The following is a 19334-nucleotide window of genomic DNA, read 5'->3' as shown; positions in this document are numbered from 1 at the left end:
CCTTGATCGGGATCAAACCAGGGACCCTTGGGTTCGCAGGCCGACACTCTATCCACTGAGCCTAACTGGTTAGGGCTTTATATAAGTTTTGATCTACATTTACATACTGATGGGAAAAGACTCCTCCACCCAGAAATTAGGGTCGTTCCTTCTTCCTCCTTAAACAATTAGAGCAAAGTTTCAGCATTTGCTTATTATACACACTTCTTTCAAAAATTAAAATAAAAATTACTAGTCTGTATTTATTTTGTATGTGTGGGGGTTTTTGTTTTGTTTTGTTTTACAAAGCAGGATAGCAACATCGTGATTGTAGGACAAGTCTAAGTTGTGTTCACAACTGTAAACATTTGCACATAAGTAAAAAAACAAACAGGAGGAGATGGGTTCTTAAAACAACAACAACAAAAGGTCCAGTTCCAGTGGAGCCATTGGAGAGAGTGGTGTTATTGACTATGGAGCTGGCCCCCAGGGAAACTGGGAGAGTAGGAATGCCTCTGCTCTGCATCACGGAGATCTGGTTGGTCTTCATGGCCAGATCACACAGTTGAGCATGATGGTGTACTGGTTCCACACAACAGAGTTCACGTTCACTGAAGGGGCCATGATTTCCTTGGGAAACACCTCTGGGACTCTCTTTGTGCCTGTTCCCAGAAGAGTCATGGTGTCCTCAATGGCCAGCTTCCTTCTGCTGTTTTTGGTGCCATGTGTCATATAGTGGACCTTCAAGTTGCCTTTGGTGGTGAAAGCTTGCCCACATATGTTACACACAAAAGATTTCTCCCCACTGTGAGTCAGCTCATGCATCTGGAGGGCACTGGCCAATGAGAAGTTCTTCCGACACCATGTGCAGGCATGCTTCTTGCCCTGGCTATGTGACTGGACCACTAGCAAAGATGCCATGCCTGGAGACATGGTCGCCGGTCCAAATGCACCAGGAACTTTGACTTTGACATAGGTTGTCTGGGCTCAGACAGATGTTGATGGGAGACTGCTCTGGCCTTCCACCTCAGTGTGGCTATTGTCCACGCTGTCTGCTTGCCACCAGCATCAGGAGACTTGGACTTGTTGCTTTCTGCTTGGCCATTGGCCGGGGAGAGAGCTGAAAGGATGTGTTCTCCAGGATGATTGGACTTTGGCCCTGATACTCCTGATTTCCCATCACTGAGGAGGAAGAGTAACTGGTCAAGCCATCGCTCTCCACTGAATCATTTTCTCTGCTGCTGCAGGACCACAGGAGCAGGACCCACCTTCCCCAAGGCATCCGGGAGGGAGGGGGGCATTATGGTGAACCCTGGAGTGTGTGATATGGAGTGGATGCTGGGAAGAGGCATGGGGGCCTTCTAGGAGTTGCTGGGAGCATCCTGGGAGGCAACTTTGTCTACATTGATGCTTTCAATAGTGTCATCGTGACAGATGCCACTGGTGCTGCCATTCTCACTGACCGTCATCAGCTCAGGATCCATAAAGTCACAGGGACTCTCCAGTGGGGTGTGTTGGGATCTGACCATCATGTGCATCTGGATATGTTGCTGCAACATGACTGCATTGGTAAACTTCTGGCAGATGGGGCATGAATGCTGGTCTTCATGGAGGTGTTGGTTTGGTGTGTCTTCAGGTTGCCTTCGGTTGAGAAGGATTGATCACAGATCTTACAGCAGAATCACCTCTCCTCAGTGTGGGTGTGGTAATGCATTTTGAGGGAGCTTTAGCTGCTTAAGACACAGTGACAAATGATACATTCGTTGGGGTTGGGGTTGGTGGTGGCCTTGCCAATGTTCTCCACCAGCTGCTGCAACTTGAGAGTTTCTGACCCTAGTTCGGGTGCCCCTTTCCCTTAGAAACTACCAACCCTTGGGAATTATGGTTTGGCCCACCCTGGAGAGTAGGGGTCCATCCTCACTTTCTGGAGAAGGCCCAGGCTGCAGGTCGGTGACCAGTGGGACACCCATTAGGTCCTTGGGGTTAGTCCCCAAAGAGAGAATCTGAGAAAGACCTGCACTGGGTGTCCCTGTGACCAGGACAGGTTTGCTGTCTAGAGAGAGACTCAATTTATCTATGGGGAGAGGTACAGAGAGTGCATAGCGAACACTATTGCCTGCCATCATTTTTTCGTGGAACTTGGCAAACAGTTGGGGTGTGTCTTCCCCTGGGGGTGTCGATGAAAGTGTACCTTGAGGTTGCCCTTAGTGGTGAACCAGTGGCCACAGACAGAGCACATGAAGGGTCTCTCTCCAGCATGGGAATGGAGGTGGATTTGCAAGGAGTTATCAGTCCCCAAAACCTTGCTACTAAAATTCTGCCTGTAAGAGGGTGGCCTCATCTTTGGTTTTGACATCCACTGGAGACACGTTGGGCGGCTTCCCTTTCCCTTTCTCGGATGAGTCTAACACCACAGTGGAGAAAGGGCTCTAGAAGAGCACAGAGCTTGGGGCTGGGAGTATCAAAGCACCTGGGATGCGGTTTGGGAGCACCCTCGGCCCATCCGGCCTTAGGGCGAAGGACAGCAGCCCTGGGGGCACAGAGCTGGTGGTGGATGAGATGTTTGCGTGAGGCAGCTTGGCTTGTTTCAAGGTGTCCAGAGACAGACCTTGGCTTCCAGCTTTCTGGCTGAGCAAAACCAAGGCCGGAGAAACCTGCTGGGACACGTGGCTGCCTAAGGTCTTCAGGGTGTCAGCTCCGGCTAGGGCCGCATGTTCACCTGGATGTGGATCTGCTCCGTGAGCTGGATCTGCTATAGCTGTTGCTGCTGAAGACACAGGATCTGTTCCAGGCCCCATAGGATGCTGTGGCATCGGGCAAGGGGCAGGCAGCACGTCTGCACTCACTGATTCACCGCCACTTTGGTGCCTGGTAGTGCTTGAAGAGTGACGTTAGTGTTGGCCACTTTGCTTTTGGGTAAATAGCTTAGGTGTGGGTGGCAGAGCAGTCTCCATCTTTAAGTACAGGACAGACTCTGCCCCTGGTTTCTCCATGTCCCTGAGATGCCACCATCCTCCCTATGACTATCCTTACTGCTTGAACTGCATGGCTGGTGGCTCAGCCCAGCCCAGGAGAAGTCTTCGTAAGGCACCGGCCCCACACTGTCATTCATAATAAGGACAGGTGGGTGTTTAGTGCAATTGTTCTTCTGTTCTAAGAACTCAGAGAGGCTGAAGAACTCTCTGTAGCATTTTTCACAGATGTGAGTCTCCTCCTGACGAGACCTCTCTACTGCCATTCAGTCCTCATTCATGTCATCGTCAGTCCCCAGGTGGTTCATTGCTCCCCAGCCGCTGGTGGGCTGGGGCTGCATCTGCAAACTCTGGAGCCACTGCTGCCGCTGCTGTTCACCCTGGTCCTCCTCCAAGTTGATGTGTTGGGTTTCACCTGTTTGCACCTCAACATGGGGCAAGCATGGGGGCACCGGGAGAGCCGAGGTTATTTTCCAATCTCAGATTTTGCTGCCTGACCAAATGGGTTGTCATATTTCCTGAAATGGAACAGACTTTGGAAGGGAAAAATTTAAAGGAAAGAATTTGACTTTGGATATGTTAAGTGTAAGATTCTTATTAGACTTCCAAATGGAGATAATTTCATAGGAAGATGGAGCTACAACATGGGCCCAGGAGAGAAGTGGACACTGGAGGTACTCTTTCAGGGATTAGGAATGCATGGATCACATTTAATGCCATGATATAGGATCGGGTCATCTAGAAGGTTAAGATAGCTCTGGGGAACAAGAGGGGCAGTAGGAGGGAGCCAGGTAAGTGGGGTGTCCTGAAAATCAAGTGAAGAAAGTTTTTTTTAAAGGAGGGACTGATGCTGACCTGTCAGATGCTGCTGAGAGGTAGAGGGACATGGGGACTGGAAAGTGACCGTTGGCTTCGGTAACAGGGAAGACTTTGATGACTTAGCAATGACAGTTCAGGGGTGCTGTGAGGATAAGTGAGTGGGTTCAAGAGCAAAGGGATGGTGAGAAAGTGCAGACACTAATAGACTCATGCTTTTGAAACACTTATCTGATGCCTGGTGAGGGAATGGAAAGTCAAGGGTTTTTTTTTTTTTTAAGATGAGAGATGTCACAATGTTTATGTCTGAAACTGAATGATCCATGGAGAGACAAAGGGATGTTGTGAATGAGAGAAGGGACAGTCGCAGGAGCAAATTTTTCCAGGGATGGGTTCCAGTATAAAAGAGGAGGAGGGTGTGACCTTAAGAAACCAGAAGAGTTTACTCATTTTAATACTAGGTACAGGTGTTAGGAGATTTGATGATAGAGTATGAGAAAGGTCTGGTGATTATTTTCTCAGAGATATAGTGAAATTATCAGCTGAGAGTGTGAGGGGAGGAGGAGTTGAAGATTGGGGAAAAGAGGTTTGAAGTATTAGTTTCTAGAGCTAACTGAATAGGGACATGCAATAGGCTTGCTGGATAGTTCTGAGAACCCACCAGAGGTTTACGTCTTACGTTTAGTGAAAACCAACTAAGATAGTTGTTTATTTTTCTCCAATAATGTTTGCTGCTCATGCTCAGGACAGTTGGAAAAAGAGGGAAGTTGGATTCAGCCAAAGTTAAAGGTATTGTCAGATGAATGGGACAGAAAGAGAAAAGGAATTAAGGTATTATGCAAGGAAGATGATTATAGTGATGGATAAGGAGGAAAGTAGGAACATGGGATAGGTCATGGTAATTTAAAAAGTGGTGGCAGATCTCAGTGGATTGGAGGTGGGTTCAAAGACTGCTGGAGTGGGACTTAGTGGACAAAGTAAGGTGGTTTGAAAGAGGTGTACTTGAAATTGGGCTTTTGGAGGCAGGGCAGTTATTGTTGTTAACGAAGTATGAAGTATGACAAGGAAAGTATATGGCCAAGGTTGGGGAAGAAGTCAATGAAAAGTGAGGAGATAAAAGAACTAAGAGACCAGGATGATGTGTGGATAGACTTTATGGAAGCAAGGTCCTCTAAATGGCAGGAGTCCTGGTGGAAAGAAATGCACAGTAATTCAGGAGCTAAAATCTTCAAGGAAAGGCAGAATACCATGAAAATGCCAGATGACAGCAAAAGGAGCAGTATGGGCAGTTCAATCTAATGGCTTGTGTTTCAAAGACACTGGAATGTTATAAGAAAGATGAGGGGCTGGTTGAAATAGTAACAGGGAACCAGGAAGACAGGACTTTATGGGAAGCTGTTTCTTCAGGGGCTACAGATTTCACATAGCACAAGGGCAGGGAAGACACTGTTTTCACAGAAGTCGAGAACATTGGAGGTCCCTGTCACATTCCGTAGGGCACTATGGAAGATGAAGGCGTGTTGAATAGGAATGGCAGAGATTAGATCTAAGGCTTAACATCCCAGGAGGCTTAGAATTCATAGGGTGACAGAGATAAACAAGAATGCAGGTTAGAATGGGATCTTGGGAAGAGGAGATTGGAAGGTTCACTAGTTCTAATTACAGCATCCCACTCAGAATGGTGTCTGAACAAGGTGTCTGAACAGGGAGCAAGAGCAGCTCTGTGGGACATCCTTCAGATCTGCGGTGGTTGAATTGGAGTCTTACTAATTTATATCTGCTCTTTAAGTATAAAGGTAGTCAATCTTTCTTTGTCATGTGGCATTTTCATTTCCAGTTGACCATCATTTTTATGATTTAACTTAAGTTTTACATTATTTTGTTTTTCCCTTTGGTATTATGTTTTAGCAAGGTCATTTTTATCATATATATATATATATATATATATATATATATATTTTTTTTTTCTTCTAATGAAACTAGGTTTCTTTTCTTTCCCTTCTCTTTCTATCTCTCTCTCTTGTCATAAGTCTTTTGGAATATGTTTAGATGTGTTGCATTGAGGTTTCATTCCCCCCCCCATTAGTAAATTTGTTCTAATAACATTTATTGAATCACCTCACTGTTATTAACCATTCAAAATATACCATTCACATATTTTTCATGTTAAATTTATTAACAAATGTTCAATTCCTATTGTAGGTTGAGGTTATATTAAAAAAAATTAGTGACCAATTATAGAATACCAATTAAACAGTGTTAATACCAATTTTCCAGAAGGAAAAAAGGGTGAGGAGGAAAGTCTATTAAATTTTAACTTATTTTTCTTCTGGTTAACATTATTGCAATAATGCCCTCTGCAAGTCAGAGAAAGTGTATGAAAAGTGGAAGATATGGACTGGGGAAGTTTGCACTAGGCACCCCGCCAACTGCAATACCACATCCATGCACCCAGGAACACAGTAAATTCACACAAGGCCCTTCCCTGTAGCTTTCCCCTGTCAGCTTACTAGTTCAAATGGAGAGAGAGAGAGATCCTTGTCCTTTGACTGGAAAGACTTTCTTTTCTTTCTCTTCCTTCCTTTGTGTCTGGAGTTAAGTTCAGGATGACTTTCTTTGAGTTTTTTGAAATCCTCGAGGTAGAGGTAAGGATTGTGAGACCAACCTAGGCTACAGATAAAGATCAAAATAACAAAGGACAGGGGAAAAAAGGATGACTGCTTTTTTTTTTTTAATATATTTTTATTGATTTCAGAGAGGAAGGGAGAGAGAGAGAGAGAGAAACATCAATAATGAGAGAGAATCATTGATCGGCTGCCTTCTGCATGCCCCCCACTGAGGATCGAACGCACAATCCAGGCATGTGCCCTTGACTGGAATCGAACCTGGGACCCTTCAGTCTGCAGGCCAACACTCCATCCACTGAGCCAAACCAGCTAGGGCAGGATGATTGCTTTTTAACTTTGGCTTTTCTATTAGGATTGCTTTCTGAGGGTGTGAATAGGACCTTTTGCTAGATAAATTCGACCCTAAACTCATCCAGCTTGGAAGATGAGGGACACCTGGCAGTTTCTAATCTTCCTAGAGAAGGCTAACAAGATTTTCCCTCAGGGCTCAAGGTGCTGCATATGTCTGGCTGGCCCAGACGTAAGTCACCAGGAATCTTTTCTGATCTCTTTAGGGCTCCTGTCTTTTAAAACACCTTTTCTGTATGCTCCCTAAGGTCCCTGAAACCGAGAAGGAGACTACCCTCAACTTCTTCTACACTCTTCTAACCATCCTTTATTTATTTCCAACTTCTATGAGAGCCTCAGGAATAACTTAACAGGGACTCTCTTTGAGAGATGGCTGCTCTTCTAGGTCTCCTAAGGGATCAGGGCCTTGGGGAACATGAAAGGCAAGGCTACAGGTCACTAGCCCAACAATTAGAAACTAAAGTTGTAGGAAGAGTTTTCTGTCCCAGGCTACAAAGATAAGGCTGGCTAAGTCCGGAGGCAGACAAGGAGGGATGTGAAAGGGCGAGGGCTACACCCTCCATCTTGCCCTGAATCCTCCATTTAGGGCAGCAGCCATGTGCTCAGCAAGGAGCTTCTTCCCGGAAGCCCAAACCTCTGCTAGCCACACCTAGGATTTCTTTAAACTAACCAATGATAATCAAGGGAAGTGTGCTCCATAGATACGACCACATCCTGTGTAACAAGACACCGACTTGCGCCTGGCCAATCGGCAGGGCCCGCAGTCCTCTCTCCTCCCCTTACTCCAACCCCCCTATAAAACCCCTCTACCCACAAAGCTCGGTCTCTCTCTCATCTCGCTGCTGCGTCGGTAAGGAGGCTGGGGGAGCCAAGCCCGGGCTTGAATAAAGACTCTTATGCTTTTGCATCGGACACGGCTGGCTCCCTGGTGTGGTTTCTTGGGGATCCTGAAATCTGGGCATAACAGGATGTCTCTCTTGGGATTGGTTTCATAGAGTGGAGTCCATCTATCTGAGCGGAGTAAGTCCATCATTTTCTAGCCTTGATATAAACAGTGAAGTTGCTAAAACTATTAAAAAGGCCCAACTTCTCATTATTGATGAATACATCATGGCATCCAGTCATGCTATAAATGCCATAGGCAGATTACTAAGAGAAATTATGAATTTGAATGTTGTCTTTGGTGGGAAAGTTCTTCTTTGAGGGGATTTTGGACAATGTCTCAGTATTGTACCACATGCTATGGGATTGGCCATCATACAAATGAGTTTAAAGTACTGTAATGTTTGGGGATGTTTCAGAAAGTTGTCACTTACAACAAATATGAGATCAGAGGATTCTGCTTATAGTGGATGGTTAGTAACACTTGGAGATGGCAAACTTGATAGCAGTTTTCATTTAGGAATGGATATTATTGAAATCCCCTGTGAAATGATTTGTAATGGATCTATTATTGAAGCTACCTTTGGAAATAGTATATCTATAGATAATATTAAAAATGTATCTAAATATGCAATTCTTTGTCCAAAAAAATGAGCACCTTCAAAAAGTAAATGAAGATATTTTGGATATACTCGATGGAGATTTTCATACATATTTGAGTGATGATTCCATTGATTCAACAGATGATGCTGAAAAGGAAAATTTTGCCATCAAATTTCTTAATAGTGTTACTCCTTCAGGAATGCCATGTCATAAATTAAAATTAAAAGTGGTGCAATCATCATGCTATTGAGAAATCTTAATAGTAAATGGGGTCTTTGTAATGGTACCAGATTTATTATCAAAACATTACAACCTAACATTATCGAAGCTGGAGTATTAACAGAGTCTGTAGAGGCTGTTCTGAGAGGCTGTCTGGAGAGGCTGTTCTGATTCCAAGAATTGATTTGTCCCCGTCTGACACTGTCCTCCCATTTAAATTAATTCAACGACAGTTTCCTGTGATGCCCAGCATTTGCGATGATTATTAATAAATCACAAGAACAAACTCTAGACCAGCCGTGGGCAAACTACGGCCTGCGGGCCGGATCCAGGCCGTTTGAAATGAATAAAACTAAAAAAAAAAAAAAGACCGTACCCTTTTATGTAATGATGGTTACTTTGAATTTATATTAGTTCACACAAACACTCCATCCATGCTTTTGTTCCGGCCCTCCGGTCCAGTTTAAGAACCCATTGTGGCCCTCAAGTCAAAAAGTTTGTCCACCCCTGCTCTAGACAGAGTAGGAATATTCCTACCTGAACCCGTTTTTGCACATGGTCAGTTATATGTTGCTTTCTCTCAAGTTTGAAGAGCATGTGATGTTACAGTTAAAGTTCTAAATACTTCATCACAAGGGAAATTAGTCAAGCACTTGGAAAGTGTTTTCACTCATGTTTTTGTTGTTTTTATATCATGCCTTTGTTGTTGTTATATCCTTTTGTTACTGCTTATTTATTAATAAATTTATATATTATTTTCATATACATTTTACTAATTTCCTTTCATCTCTCACACTTCTATTATAGAGAAAGGGCAAATAGCAATATTAAAATATTTCTGCTAATTAATTCCCTTTTAATGTGCATGAAATTCATGCACCAGGCTACTAGTATCAGTATAAAGCTCATAAATTCTATTGTTACCTCCCCTATATGCCCAGTCTTTAAAGCCTCTCAGAACAAAGGCCCAGCATGCACTTTCCTAAATAAAAATTTAATTAAATAAAACTTAAAGTTTAAAAGTAAACTATTACAGAATTACTATTTGGTTCTTTTCCACTTTGTTAAAAGGACAAGGATTTTCCTCTTGCTTTCCAGATACAAAGAGACTTGTTTTTTAAAGCAATTTGATCAATTATATATTTATCTCCCTATCTAAATCCTCCAAAATTTGGCAGTTCTTAATAAGTGAGTCACAATAATACATTTCTTTGCATTAATTTAATATGACCAGTTTCCAATTGTGATTTTATTAACCAAGACTTTGACTGAAATGTCATGTCTGAGTGAGAGAAACATGCCTGGACTCTGGATGTCACCAAAAATCTTTAAAAAATGAAAACTAACATTGAAGCCAGTAAGAGCCCAGTGGGGAAAGCTTGGTACCTTGCTTGGTCGCATGGTTGATAGCAGTCTTTCCAGGTAAGAGACAAAGGTTACTATGCAGCAGTAAAAAAAGAAGAATCTCTTACCCTTTGGAAGCATGGAGGGACCTGGAAAGTATTATGCTAAGTGAAATAAGCCAGTCAGATAAAGACAAGTATCACTTATCTCACTCATTTGTGAATTCTAATTAACAAAATAAACTGATGAATGGAGTGGATCCAAAGACAATGAAGCATGGAAAAGACTGTGGAATCTTGGAGGGAAGGTGGGGGAGGCTGGGTGGGTGAGAGGGGTTTACCCAAAGAACTTGTATGCATATATGCATAACCCATGGACACAGACAATAGGGTGGTGAAGGCCTGGGGTGAAGGGGGGGACCTAACGGGGGTCAATGGGGGAAAGAGGGAGACATATGTAATACTTTCAACAATAAAGATTTAATAAATAAATAAAGTAATAATAATAAAAAAGAAACAAAGGTAGCTTTCCTGAGAGATGGCAAGAAAGGACCCTCAAAACATCATTGGAAACGTCAAGTGAAAAGGAAAATGGGGCGAGGCGCGGGGGTGGCACTTGTAATCTAGTTCAGTATCTGGTTAAAACTGTAGTCTTACTTCCCCACTCTGACTGACTTGGGCAGAGTGCAGAGCATGCCCCCAAGGCCCCACCAAGACTGACTTGGGCGGAGCTGTGGGGAGCCTCAGGGGCCCACCACAGGAGGAGATATATAGGTCAGAGCCTCCCCACGAGTTCATTTCAGGCTTTGGATCCGGAATTTCCCTGGACTAGCAGGTCTGTGAAATAAAGGTTAAACTTTCCTCCCTCAGACTGCTGGCTGATCCTTCTCCTGTGCATTCTGCCACAACATTTGGTGCATTGTCTGGGAAACGTCAGTTGAGCTGGCTCTTAGGCCACTGCAGATGAGAGTGGACTTCGGGGCACTCGCTTCGGGCTCTGGGACCCAAGGAAGGTGCACCACTGGCACATTCACCAGTTCCTGAACTCGCAGGGCCTGGAGGGACTGTGGTGGACCCAAAAGAGGCAGGAAATGGGTCTGAGATCTGGCCTGTCCTATGGGACAGAAGAGGTAGCTGGCCCCTATCTAGGTAATTATTTACCTCAGAACAGCTCAGATTATAGAGGAACGGCTTCTAGACGGTATTCACCATCTCTGGGACTTCCTGGGAAGGAAGTCAAAACTCAGACTGGCTGTAAATGTGGTGTGCGCCTCTGTAAAAGTATTTATTTACTGTTGGGGTTTTATGTTTGTTTGTTTCTGTTTTTTTTTTTTTTTTTTTTTTAAACCCTTCTAAACCTCTCCCGCATTTCCATGGTGATTCAAAGTTTTTAGTGGAGAATGTTATCTGTCTTTATTCTTTAAATATGTCTCTTTGTTATTTGTTTAAATTGTTTAGCTAGTGAAATTTCTGTTTGTGTCTCTTAAAAAATATGAATGTATTGCTAATCTGAGGAGTGTTAATTATTTACATGTCATCTAAAAATTAAGGCTAAGAGTTCTAACTAACTGGAAAGAAAGTATGGCTTTGGTGTAATGGAGGAAGGTAAAGAGAAATGTTGAAAGAAAGTTAAATAAATGACAGGCCAGTAAGCCAGGGCAAGTAGAATAGGGGAACTGAGATGGTTAAATTGCAAGTTGGAGCCATCTTGTAAATCCTGTCTAATCTAAATCAAGGACACTTGGGAGTAAATGATTTGCATTTTGCCTCCCTAAATAGAGGTTAAATAGCTTATGCCAATGTATTCAGGGAGACTGATAGCAGAAATCTGAAATCTGATTAGTGTCATTTGCTGTCCATACCCAAGGACAAATGAAGTTAGAAAATAGCCTTATTTTGATTAGTTCTTTTATTCAGGTATTTTTTTTTAAAGGAGGCAACCTGGTCCCTCCCTGCAACATGGGTAAAAGCTCGTCCTCAAACTCTACTGTCTTAGAATGTATGTTAAGGAATTTTAAAAAGGGGTTTATTAGGAACTATGGGGTAAAACTAGTCCTCTGGGAGTTGAAAAGGATGTGTGAAATAGACTGGCCATATTTTGGAGTAGGATGGCCACTGGAGGGCACATTGGATGTTTCCATGATCAGGAATGTTCAGAATTATCACAGGAGACCCAGGTCATCCCGACCAGTTACCTTACATTGACCAGTGGCTAAAAATAACAGAGCTTAAGCTGCTTTGGATCCAGTTTTCTGTATATAAGGGAAAAGGGCAGGCCCCACCGAAGGAGAATAAGCCTCCTATTATGCAGGAACCCCCTGAAGAAGCCCTGCCAGTTCTACCACCTCTATATGTGCCTCAAGTGGTACCCAGTGCCTCTTTGCCTAACCAGGGAAGCTTAGATACACCACCTCCTTCCGTCTCCCCCAAGCCAGACTCTCCAGAGCCAGTTGGATGACATTTGCGCTCAGCTGATTGGGGACCCAAACCACTCCTGGCTTACCAGATGCCTCTCTGAGAAATGTGGGGTCTCATAATTGGATAAAGTGGGACCCCACAAGAGGGGGGATCAATCTTTTACTACCAGCCTTTCACTACTACCGATCTCTTAAATTGGAAGACATACCAGATTACTTGGTCCCTCTAATGGGCAGAGACCCTTTAGCCAAAATTGGAGCAGAAATCACCTTTGCCCCAGATGGCTCAGCACAACTGCGCTTAGGTGAGAAGACCTCTCCAATGATCCTGTCTTTAGCAGTGCCTAGGGAGGAAGAATGGAGACTTAATATCTCCCAATCAAAGGACTCACCATTAGAGCCTGAACTAGAGAAAGAATTCCCGATGATCTGGGCAGAAGGAAATCCCCCAGGCCTGGCTAAGAACCATGCCCTAGTTCTAATAGACTTGAAGCCTGGGCACAGCCTGTAGAATTTCCCCAGTATCCAATTTCAATGGGGACTTCGTAAGTGGTGTCAGTCTCCATGGTACACCCCTCTCTTATCTGTCAAGAACCCTGGGACCAATGATTACCAACCAGTACAAGCCCTGAGGGCTGTTAATGAGGCTGTTATAACCCTGAAGTTGGCGCTGCTGAATCCATACATCCTCCTGGGACTCATTCTGTCAGAAGCGGAATGGTTTAAATGTCTAGATCTAAAAGATGCCTTTTTCTGCCTTCAGCTGGCACCCTCCAGTCAGCCTCTGTTTGCCTTCGAGTGGGAAAACCCAACCACAGGGGCTCAGGAACAGTTCACCTGGACCAGACTGCTACAAGGGTTCAAGAACTCCCCAACTCTTCTTAGTGGAGCACTAGCAGCAGATTTGTCCAAATTTCCAGGACTGGATGTGAGGTGCATTCTCCAATATGTAGACAACCTCCTACTGGCTAGCTCCATGCAAACTCAGTGTTGGGAAGGAACATGAACCCTTCTAAGACTTTTAACTGAAACAGGTTACCGAGCGTCCAAAAGGAAGGCTCAAATCTGTCAGATGGAAGTCAAATAGCTAGGTTTCCAAATTAGCCAAGGGAGACAAAGACTAGGGACTGAAAGAAAACAGGCAGTATGTGCCATACCAGTCCCAGCACCCAGTGACAGATTTGGGAATTCCTAGGGGCAGCAGGGTTCTGTTGTATTGATCCCAGGATTCTCAGATCTAGCTAAGCCCCTCTATGAAGCCTTAAAAGGAGAGGAAAAGGCACCCATTAACTGGGGTCCTGAACAGGAAAAAGCCTTTGTGACCATAAAGACAAAGCTCACTGAGGCACCAGCCCTAGGGCTCCCAGATGTGACACGGGACTTTAACCTTTTCATTCACGAGAACAACAGGGTAGCCCTAGGAATTCTGACTCAGGAGTTGGGACCCTGGAAGAGGCCAGTAGCCCACTTCTCCAAACAGATTGACCCGTTGCCTCCGGTGGTCCCCTTGCCTCAGGGGCCTTGCAGCCACAGCCTTATTAGTCAAAGAGGCAGACAAGCTCACTCTGGGACAGAACTTAAATGTTAAAGTGCTTCATGCTGTTGTCACCCTAATGGAAGCTAAGGGGCAACATTGGCTGACTCATGCTCGGACAACTCAATACCAAGGGCTCCTATGGGAAAATCCACGAATAATATTAGAAGCAGTAAGAACTCTTAATCCTGCCACTTTCCTACCCATCGTGGAGGGAACCCTGAGCATGATTATCTAGAACAGTGGTCGCCAACCTTTCGGACTTCATGGACCACTAGTGGTCTGTGTACCACCGGTTGGTGACCGCTGATCTAGAAGTCCTAGAGGACGTTTAGCAGGCCAGATCTAACAGATAGGCCTCTACAGAATCCGAACTTAGTGTTGTTCATGACGGCAGTAGCTTCCTAGATGAAGGAAAAAGAGGAGCCGGGTATGCAGTGGTATCAAATTTTGAGATAATAGAGGCACAGGCCCTGTCTGAAGGATGGTCAGCACAGAGGGCAGAACTTTGGGCCCTAGTCAGAGCCTTAAATCTCAGTAAGGATAAGCACACCAACATCTACACTGAATCACGCTATGCCTTCCTACCCTGCATATCCATGGGGCTATATACAAGGAAAGGGGGCTCCTGACGGCCGTAGGAAAAGGAAACAAAAATCAGAATGAGACCTTGAAGTTACTAGAAGCAGTCTGGGAGCCCAAGGAAGTGGCAGTCATCCATTGTAGAGGACACCAAAAAGGAAAAGACTCAGTGTCAGAAGGGAACCGTTGCACAGGCACAGCGGCAAGGCTAGGTGCTAAGGAGCGGGCAGCACCATCGCAGATCATGCTGGTTCCTGAATTACCTGAATTTCCAAAATACATCCCTCAAGAAGAAGAATGGGCCCAACGAGAAGGGGGTAAAAGGACGAAAGAAGGTTGGTGGATATTCCCAGATCATAGGGTCTACATTCCAGAACAGTTAGCTCATAGAGTAGTACTACATACAGCAGCATGAACTTACCCATTTAGGGAAGACGGCTCTAGAAGCCTTTTTAAACAGATACTATCTAATTGCCCGTCTCCCCTCCTTATGCACCTCAGTCTCTCAGTGCTGCCCACTCTGCACAGAACAATGCAAGGAAGGGTCCTGTAGGATCGATAGGAATTCAGTGCTGTGGCAGGCTCTCTTTGAAGACCTAGAGCAGTGATGGTGAACCTTTTGAGCTTGGTGTGTCAGCATTTTGAAAAACCCTAACTTAACTATGGTGCCGTGTTACATATAGAAATTTTTTGATATTTGCAACCATAGTAAAACAAAGACTTATATTTTTGATATTTATTTTATATATTTAAATGCCATTTAACAAAGAAAAATCAACCAAAAAAATGAGTTCGCGTGTCACCTCTGACACGCGTGTCATAGGTTTGCCATCACTGACCTAGAGGTAGACTTTAAAGAAATAGGGCCTAGTAGAGGAAATAAATATCTTTTAGTTTTTGTCAGCACCTTTTCAGGCTGGATTGAGGCATATCCTACTTGTACAGAGAAGGCGAGAGAAGTCACTAAGGCGTTACTGAAGGGCATAATTCTGCGGTATGGAATGTCATTAACCACAGGGTCAGATAATAGCCTATCCTTTGTAGCTGAAGTAGTATAGTAGGTAGCTAAGGCCTTAGGAATTAAGTGGAACTTACATGCAGCCTACAGGCCCCAGAGTTCAGGGAAAGTAGAATGCATGAACCGGATTCTCAAGCAAGCTATGGCTAAGCTATGCCAGGAGACGAACTTACCCTAGATAGATATCTTACCACTTGTGTTCCTGTGGGTGCACTGTGCCCTGAGAGCTAGGGTAGGCTTCTCTCCATTTGAAATCCTATATGGCAGACCCCCTCCCTTATTTCAGCCAAAGGGAGATTTGGGGGAAATAGGGAACTTAGAAATTCAGAAACAGCTACAAGGACTTGGGAAAACTATCCTTGAAGTCCATAGATGGGTTACTGAATGATTGCCCATCTTTCTAGGAATAGCTGTGCACCCTCACAAGCCTGAGGACCAGGTTTGGGTAAAAGATTAGAAAAAGGAACCCCTTAAGTCAACCTGGAAGAGACCTTATCCAGTCGTCTAACTACCCCCTCAGCTCTCAAAGTTGCAGGTCTGAACACCTGGATCCACCACTCCTGGGTAAAAGCAGCCCACCAGCTGGACAATCAGCATCCAGAGTGGAAGGGGACCTCTGACCTGAACCACCCCCTGTGGATCATCTTCAAGAAGATGGTGGATCCAGCTGACCGACCTGAATCTCCTTATCCCCTCCTATCTGGATAATTATTGTTTTTGTTTTTTTCTCTAACAGTTTTATTCTGTCTTCATACAAGTGTCACCGGAACCCCAGACTGGTACCAGGAGGAGAACTTCTCTGCCCTTGCTACTCGGATGACCCCCTTGGGGAAGATGGGGAAGACTTGGGATACTGAACCCTCTTTTATGTCATCCTCCTTCATCAGGAAGTAGCTAGAGCGGTTGTCGACCTCATCCCCAATTTCTGAGTCTTTTGTAATCCCCAAGGCTAAGAATACCTTGTGGAACAGAGTGGGGAATGAAAATGAAAATGGGGGTGGTGGGGGGGGCTTGCTACCTAGTTCAGTATGTGGTTAAAACTGTAGTCTTACTTCCCCACTCTGACTGACCTGGGTGGAGCTGCAGAGCCTAACCCCAGGGCCCCACCACAACTGACTTGGGCGGAGCTGCGGTGCGGGGACCCTCAGGGGCCCACCACAGGAGGAGATGCATAGGTCAGAGCCTCCCCACGAGTTCATTTCAGGCTTTGGATCCAGAATTACCCTGGACTAGCAGGTCTGTGAAATAAAGTTTAAACTTTCCTCCCTCGGACTGCTGGCTGATCCTTCTCCTGTGCATTTTGCCACAACACAAGAACTTGAGGAATTCACCCAAGTCTACAGGTATTGTAGAAAAACCTGATGGCTACTAGGTGGCTCAGCTTCTTTGCCCTGAGAGGCTAATTAAAGCTCAATCATGAGAGTCCAACAAAACAGATTTTAAGAAGCCTATGTAATCAATTGCCGTTCTTATTGTATCATGCAAAGAACAGGCCAAATTAAAACTAGACTTAATACAATAAATAAGTTAGTCTTAATTTGGATCTTTTTAAAAAATTTTAATATACATATATTTTTTAATTGATTTTTTACAGAGAGGAAGGGAGAGGGATAGAGAGTTAGAAACATCGATCAGCTGCCTCCTGCATACCCCCTACTGGGGATGTGCCCACAACCAAAGTACATGCCATTGACCAGAATCGAACCCAGGACCCTTAAGTCCACAGGCTGACGCTCTATCCGCTGAGCCAAACTGGCTAGGGCGTCTTTTTTTTTTTTTTTTTTTTAATATATTTTATTGACTTTTTACAGAGAGGAAGGGAGAGGGATAGAGAGTCAGAAACATCGATGAGAGAGAAACATCGATCAGCTGCCTTCTGCACACTCCCCACTGGGTATGTGCCCGAAACCAAGGTACATGCCTTTAACCGGAATCGAACTTGGGACCCTTGAGTCCGTAGGCCAACGCTCTATCCACTGAGCCAAACCAGCTAGGGCTCTTTTTCCTTTTTAATTCTCACCTGAGGATATTTTTCCATTGATTTTTAGAGATAGTGGAAGGAAGGGGGATACAGAGAGAGGAAAACATCAATGTGAGAGAGAACATTGATTGGTTGCCTCCCACAAGTGCCCTGCTGAGGTTGGTCAATCAATGGAGACCACAATCCTAAGTGGACACCTGGAAAATTACTAAATATTCCATTAAAAGCTTTCCTTGAAATCTCTCCTAAAATCTCCTCCCTTAAAACCCTTAGGAAGGAGGACTCAGTATGCTCTCTCCCTCCTTCCCAGGAGCTAGCCTGTGCCTTTCTCTTCCCTCCCTCTCCCCCTCCCCAAAGCAAGTTACCATCAACTTCCTCATTCCCAAGCTCCAAAGGCCTTTCCTTTACCTCTATAACTTGTTTCCTAAGCCCATTTCTTTTAAAAAATTACTTTTTCTAACTCTGTAATTTACCTAATAAATGTTCTCTTACAGTTTGTGTCTTGCTTTGACTTCTTTCCTAGCCAGAACCCAAGTACCAAGATCACTAAACCCAGGTTTAGTCTGACCCCATGGGTCAGACACCTGGTGCTGTTCCCGCTGCCTACAATACTATAAGCAGCTAAATGAAACATGACAGTTTTCTGGGTGTCATTGTGTAACTCACCAGGAAAGAAATACTGGTATCTGTCAATGGTGCAGATCCTTATGGCAGTGACCCTGAAAGGATCGAGATATTAAAGCCCTTTACACCCAGTCATTCCAGGTTGTGACAAGCATTATGAGTTAAAATCTCAAGAAGATATTTTTGTCTCAAATTCTTTTTTTTTTTAAATTAAATCTTTATTGTTCAGATTATTACATTTGTTCCTCTTTTCCCGCCCCATAACTCCCCTCCTCCCAGTTCCCGCCCCACCCTCCGCCCTCACTCCCCACCCACTGTCCTCATCCATAGGTGAACGATTTTTGTCCAGTCTCTTCCCGCATCTCCCACACCCCTTTCCCCCCCAAGAATAGTCAGTCCATTCCCTTTCTATGTCCCTAATTCTATTATAATCAACAGTTCATTCTGTTCATCAGATTATTTATTCACTTGATTCTTAGATTCACTTGTTGATAGATGCATGTTTGTTGTTCATAATTTGTATCTTTACCTTTTTCTTCCTCTTCCTCTTCTTAAAGGATACCTTTCAGCATTTCATATAATCCTGGTTTGGTGGTGATGAACTCCTTTAGCTTTTCCTTATCTGTGAAGCTCTTTATCTGACCTTCAATTCTGAATGATAGCTTTGCTGGATAAAGTAATCTTGGTTGTAGGTTCTTGGTATTCATCACTTTGAATATTTCTTGCCACTCCCTTCTGGCCTGCAAAGTTTCTGTTGAGAAATCAGCTGACAGTCATATGGGTATTCCCGTGTAGGTAACTGAGTTTCTTTCTCTTTCTGTTTTTAAGATTCTCTCTTTATCTTTTGCTCTTGGCATTTTAATTATGATGTGTCTTGGTGTGGTCCTCTTTGGATTCCTTTTGTTTGGGGTTCTCCGCGCTTCTTGGACCTGTAAGTCCATTTCTTTCACCAGGTGGGGGAAGTTTTCTGTCATTATTTCTTCAAATAGGTTTTCAATATCTTGCTCTCTCTCATCTTCTGGCACCCCTATAATTCTGATGTTGGTATGCTTGAAGCTGTCCCAGAGGCTCCTTACACTATCCTCGCATTTTTGGATTCTTTTTTCATTTTGCTTTTCCGGTTGGGTGTTTTTTGCTTCCTCGCATTTCAAATCATTGACTTGATTCTTGCGCTCCTCTGGTCTGCTGTCGGGAGTCTGTATAATATTCGTTATTTCAGTTCGTGTATGCTTAATTTCTAGTTGGTTCCCCAATATAGCATCGAGGGTATCATTAGTTTTCTTGTAGATCTCATTAAGTTTATCAGCGGCTTCTAAACAGTTCTTGAGAGACCTTAAAAGTGTGGTTCTGAACTCTATATCTTCCATTGACAATTTTGTCCTGTTTCTT

General features: G+C 44.1%; 1 pseudogene; it reads right to left on the bottom strand.

Moving 5' to 3' along the window:
* Nucleotides 1-331: 331 nt before the first annotated feature.
* Nucleotides 332-17701, bottom strand: LOC118650551 (annotated as a pseudogene).
* Between the last annotated feature and the right edge of the window lie 1633 nt (nucleotides 17702-19334).

This window comes from Myotis myotis, unplaced genomic scaffold, assembly GCF_014108235.1.
Source record: "Myotis myotis isolate mMyoMyo1 unplaced genomic scaffold, mMyoMyo1.p scaffold_m19_p_3, whole genome shotgun sequence".
NCBI classification, from domain to species: Eukaryota; Metazoa; Chordata; class Mammalia; order Chiroptera; family Vespertilionidae; genus Myotis; species Myotis myotis.
This window is presented reverse-complemented; position numbering and strand designations above follow the sequence as displayed.